The following is a 5,494-nucleotide window of genomic DNA, read 5'->3' as shown; positions in this document are numbered from 1 at the left end:
TATGTAATATCAAGCAAAAATATGTAATAATCGAGAAAAATATCCGAACTTATCTTTTTGAATTTTTTTAAAAATATGCAAAATACGAGTTCTAGCGATCATTAGGAATAAGTAAAACTAGCGATATACTCGTTAAATCCCTAACTAAAATTACTCGGTATCAACATACAATTTTTAAATTCGTTACAAACTTAAAAAGTTCCTATTACTTTTTACAAAAAAATTATGTTTGCCTACTAATTAAAAAATGCTTACACCAATTCGCACAATCTGATGAAAATGTGCTTATTAGAACAACATCACACATCGTTGACTCCATTCACATAAAAAATCCATAAATCAATGCACGGTTGTTGAATTAAGTAAGTTGTGCTTTTGCTAATCTAATTCAAAAACCACGAATTCAATGCAAATAGGCATTTTGTACTACAAAACAAAATTACAGCCCCCTAAAAGTATGCTATCATAATTTGGTGTAACTAATTTCGAATTTCGAAAATTCAATTCCCATGATTTGATGTTCCCACGTCGTTGAGAATATGGAAAACGTGGGAATGGGAAATTTCGCTCCCATGGGAAACAGTTCCCATGGGAATGTTCAGAATAGGGCTGAACGTGTTTGCTTCCTTTGTTGGCGGACAAATTGTCCTGTTTTGGCAAGTCAGCTGATTGCTTGCTGGTTTTTGCTGGGAAGGTGTCTGTTTACTTTTTAAAATTTTCTAGCAAAAGAGAATAAAAACCCCTTACTCGCTGAGAAAGTTCTTGCTGGACAATTCTTGTTGGGAAAGTAACCAGACAGACTTATTATTTTGACGATTTTGGCACTCGAAAATTGCCGATTTTTGACCAAACTTATCTGGCATCACTGGTCACCCCTCCTTTTTGTGGTAGTTTTGGACGAAATTATGACAAAAGTATGCCAGAAGAAAAGAGGACTGGTATGGAAACTACATGCCCACCTAGAGGACCTCGCTGATGATATCTGCCTAATATCACACAAATTCAGCGATATTCATAAACAACAATACATCGAACGGAATGGCAATAAAAGGTCAGGAAATAAATTACGTGCAATCTTTCTGCTACTTGTCGATCATGTCAAATGATGGTAATATCGAAAATGATGATACAAATAGACTGAATAAAGGTCGTTCAGCATTTGGAATACTGAATAGTAACTGGAGGTCAAACCAGCTATCACTGAGGACTAAATTAAGAATATTCAATGCATGTGTGAAATCTACACTACTCTATGGGAGTGAGGCATAGATAACGATGACACAAACAGCTCAAAAATTACAAGTTTTTATCAATAAATATCTGCGAATAATATGCCGAATATTTTGGCCCAATACAATCACAAACGAAGAACCAACATTACGGCAAATTTTAAGAAAGAAATGGAGTTGGATCGCTCACACTTTGCGCAAACCTCAATATAGCATTCCAAGGACAGCGCTAGAATGGAACCCACAGGGTGGCCGACGCCCAGGACGCCCAAACAATACCTGGCGTAGAACAATGATGAAGGAGCTACACAAACAAAATAAATCCTTTCATGACTTAAAATCATTGTACAAGCACTATGTTCCCAAGTGGAATAAAACTATGCAACACTGAAAATGCAAACAACTTCTAGTATGCATTTTTTGAAAGTACATATTTAGACTACAAAAACCCTAGTAGGGTTTTGTCCTGTCAGATCCAGTTCGGATTTTATGGCCTCATCTAAACCGGGCTAAATCTACACTTTTTTGCATTTATCAGGCCTTTATCTCAGAAACGAATGGGAATTTGGCCTTGCTGTCATTAGCAATATTGTAGCCCTAAACTAGTTCTACTAGTTTGAAAAAACTACATAAGAAAACTCCATCTATGGCATCAAAATCTATAAAATATAGACAATTTTACATAATTGCTGAAATTCTGGTCAGTATCGGCTTAAATATTGGGAGTTGAACCAAGAACCCTTTTGCAAAAATCTTCCAAGTAAAGTTCTCAACAATTCCTTAGAACATTCTGAAACTCTAAAATGCTTACTTCATGTTGTTTTAGCGGTATTTTGCATCATATCTTTTACAACACGTATTTCAAACACAGTTCGCACCAACAGTTTATTCTCGTATTTCGGATTTCACTACATTATTGAAATTTTTATTAAATCGTCGTTGAAAAATGTACTGAAAACAATGGCATAGAGGCATTTTACAACAATGACATGTTCTGAAAAATTGTGTATTACATTCCAGGGTAAAAAGAAAATATTCAGAAAAAATTAACGGTTTTGGAGATACGGTGCGAAATGTATAAAAATTGTGGAATTTTTGTATATATTTTGAAGTTTGAGGCGATAAATGTAGTTGTTCGAGTTCATTATTTATCCAAATATTTTACTCTTGTCCTTATCTACAAATTTGCTTCAGAGGTCAGAAGAAGATTCGCATTGGTTTCAGAGATACAGCCCTGAATTTCTTTAAAAACTCAATATTTAACCATGTTTAGATGGGGCCATAAAATCCGACCTGGATCTGGCACAACAAAACGCAACTGTACTTTCAAAATTGTTTGCACAAGATCACCTTAAAAATGTTGCACAGTGTAATAAAGAAAAAAAACTTTGGCCGCTAAGATGTAGCAGTATAGTGTGCAAAAACACTATAACGTCTATAATTTACACAAAGTGCATACTTTTTTATGGACATCCGATTTCACTATCAGTCACCAAAAATACAAAATAAACCTATTTCGATAAAATCCATTAAGAACCGTAGATGTAGCATCATACACTATGTTGGCGTGATACCACTGACCGTCGATAGCTCAGGGATGAAAAGAGAAGAAAATAAAAAGACAAACACGAGTGTATCAGTTTCAAATATATTTTCGGTTTATTGGTGGTAAAAGTGAGTTTCTTGGTACAAGAAACAGTTACCTTTGGTATGGGAAGCTACGAACGAAAGCAATAGGAGTGTGACTCCTTCGAAAGTTAAATAGCAAGTGTCGTTGCCAGTGAGCATAATAGCGCTAACAAGGTCGCGATCCACAACGACGACCGCAGCATTGGAAAGCGCCCCTCTGCATCCGAACTGAGCGAATGTGACTTTTAGGAGAGAGTGTGGGAAAGAATGAATATTCTCTCCCAGCATCCGAACCAAGCGAATATGACTCCTAAAAGAAAGGCAGAGAAGATTTCCCCATTGAGCTCGAAGAGCGGCCAATTAACGTAGTTAATTGTAATGCTGCGGAAGGGGAAAACAATGTATCGAACGTATACATTGGCGTAACCAATGTATCGAACTTAAACACACTATTTTTGGGATATATCGGATACAGTTCCCATGCCACTAAATTTTTTAAACCACAGTTTTCGCAAAATCGCGAGTTATGTGCCAGTTTCTTCATTGATTTAATGATCCATAGAAAAATGCGCGGATGTATTTTCACGATCTATGATTTATATGATCAGGACCGTAAAAAAAACTAAAATATCTTGAGGTCCCAGCACAATCAAAAGGATATTGTAAATACCGTAACCAAATTGGTTTTTTAGAAAAAATATAGCACAAATGTTTGGCCTTTGGCAGTAGATTACTGTGATGCTGATAGACTACATAGTCAATATGCACATCAAATTACAGTCGAAATCGCTTATAACGTCGTCGTTTATAACGTCATATCGCTTATAGCGACGAAATCCAAAAGTCCCGAACTTCTGCCCTTTATATTCCACACAAATAAATAACGCTTATGCACAACATGTTCGAAGATGGCGGTCTCAAGTCAATGTCAAGTCCTGTCAAGAATAGAAAAGGATCAAAGTACGAAATTAAATGTGTTGGATGCCGGGTTAGTGTCAGATGAATCATAATTGTTAATGGACCTTTAAAAGTTTCTGAAAACATTTATCTTCGTTCTAATTTCTCCCAACACGTAGAAGATATTCATGAATTATTTGCCATCGATGACAAAGTTTTCACATCTGCCTTATGTAATGACGACGACATAATTGGAAGTTTAAGATGGAGGCAATTCTAATGAACAGAGTTTCAAATGCTGTAAGTGTCAGAGGCGTGTCTAGCTGTAGAAACTCTTCAAAAATTTATTTACTCAGAAGATGTTTCAAACAAAAATATGTTTTGGAAACCCTTTCAAAACTCAGATCTGAGTTAAATTTAAAACTTATGTCGGAATTCAAAAGCACAAACTAAAATAACAGACTCTTAGAAATAGAACCAAATCCTATTTAAAGGTCATATTTTGAAGGCGATCTGCTGAAGAATGAATTTAATATCGTTATTTTTTATTATTTTGTCATTTATAGAATGAAAAAGTAAAAAATTGAATTGATTTTATTTATTTACTTAATAAAACAACATATTTATACCCAAATGTCACTATACATAATATTATATTACCTCTTTTATAAATATCATTTATAACGACTATCGCTTATAGCGTCCGATTTTGGCCGGTCCCTTGACCGACGTTATAAGCGATTTCGACTGTATATGAGTTAGCCTACTAAAATTTATTTCAATGTACTTTCTAAAATATGTCAAATGAAAATAAATAAATATTTAGTTTTGGAATGTTGGTTAAAACGAACAGACGTGTTCAAATTATTACGGCCTACAATTTTCAGAAGTAGGAACGATTTTTTTCTTTCAAACAATTTTGTGTTCATATACAATTGAAAATAATATCGGAGATTATGTAACGGTAAAAAATTTCTGGAGGTGTTTCGAAAAAACGCATAAATGAATATAGAGGTCCATATAAAATAACAAAAATATTAGATAATGATCGTTATTTGGTTCAATATTTTGACGGCTGTCAGTTATTTCGAAAAGGTGGGTGGGCGGTCTCAAATATGCGACCTTGGTCTAATAGTAGTTGTGGAGAGATAGCCAATGGGAGATCAGGAGCTCTCTCGGTCAGAATGGCCAATATATACCGTACTTGTTATTCCTATTCATATCTTATTTGAACTTGTTATTGCGTAATCGCGAGTTCTTTTATCCTACTATTGGCTTTTTGAAATACACGAATGCGCATTTAGATCAAAAATACAAAAACACATACAATCTGGTTTCAAAATGTCAGCATCCATAAAAGGTGGATGTAGTAGAGATTTTGGAAAATGATTAATTTTGTATTCTTCTGCTTTTACTTTGGGCAGATATCGGCAATTTAAGCGATTTGATATTTATTTACCCAAAAAGCTTACAGTGACTTCAAAAAATGGTCCAAAGTGCACATAAATAAAATCATTTTGTGAGGGAGTTTTAATAAAAAAATCGTCAAAATATTATATACGAGGTTGTAAAGGAAGTTACAATAGCACAGGATGTAATTTTTTCTTTTTTTAACATTTCAAAAGAAGTCCACGTCTCAATTGGTTTCTCTGTATACATCCGCTACGGAAGGGTTGAACAGTTCATCAAAAGTAATGACAAGTGTACCCAAGCTTAATGGTAATTTGATGAAATAGCAT

Source organism: Musca autumnalis, unplaced genomic scaffold (genome assembly GCF_047663935.1).
Source record: "Musca autumnalis isolate F117 unplaced genomic scaffold, ASM4766393v1 scaffold_1, whole genome shotgun sequence".
NCBI classification, from domain to species: domain Eukaryota; kingdom Metazoa; phylum Arthropoda; class Insecta; order Diptera; family Muscidae; genus Musca; species Musca autumnalis.
Note: the sequence above shows the minus strand (reverse complement) of the source record.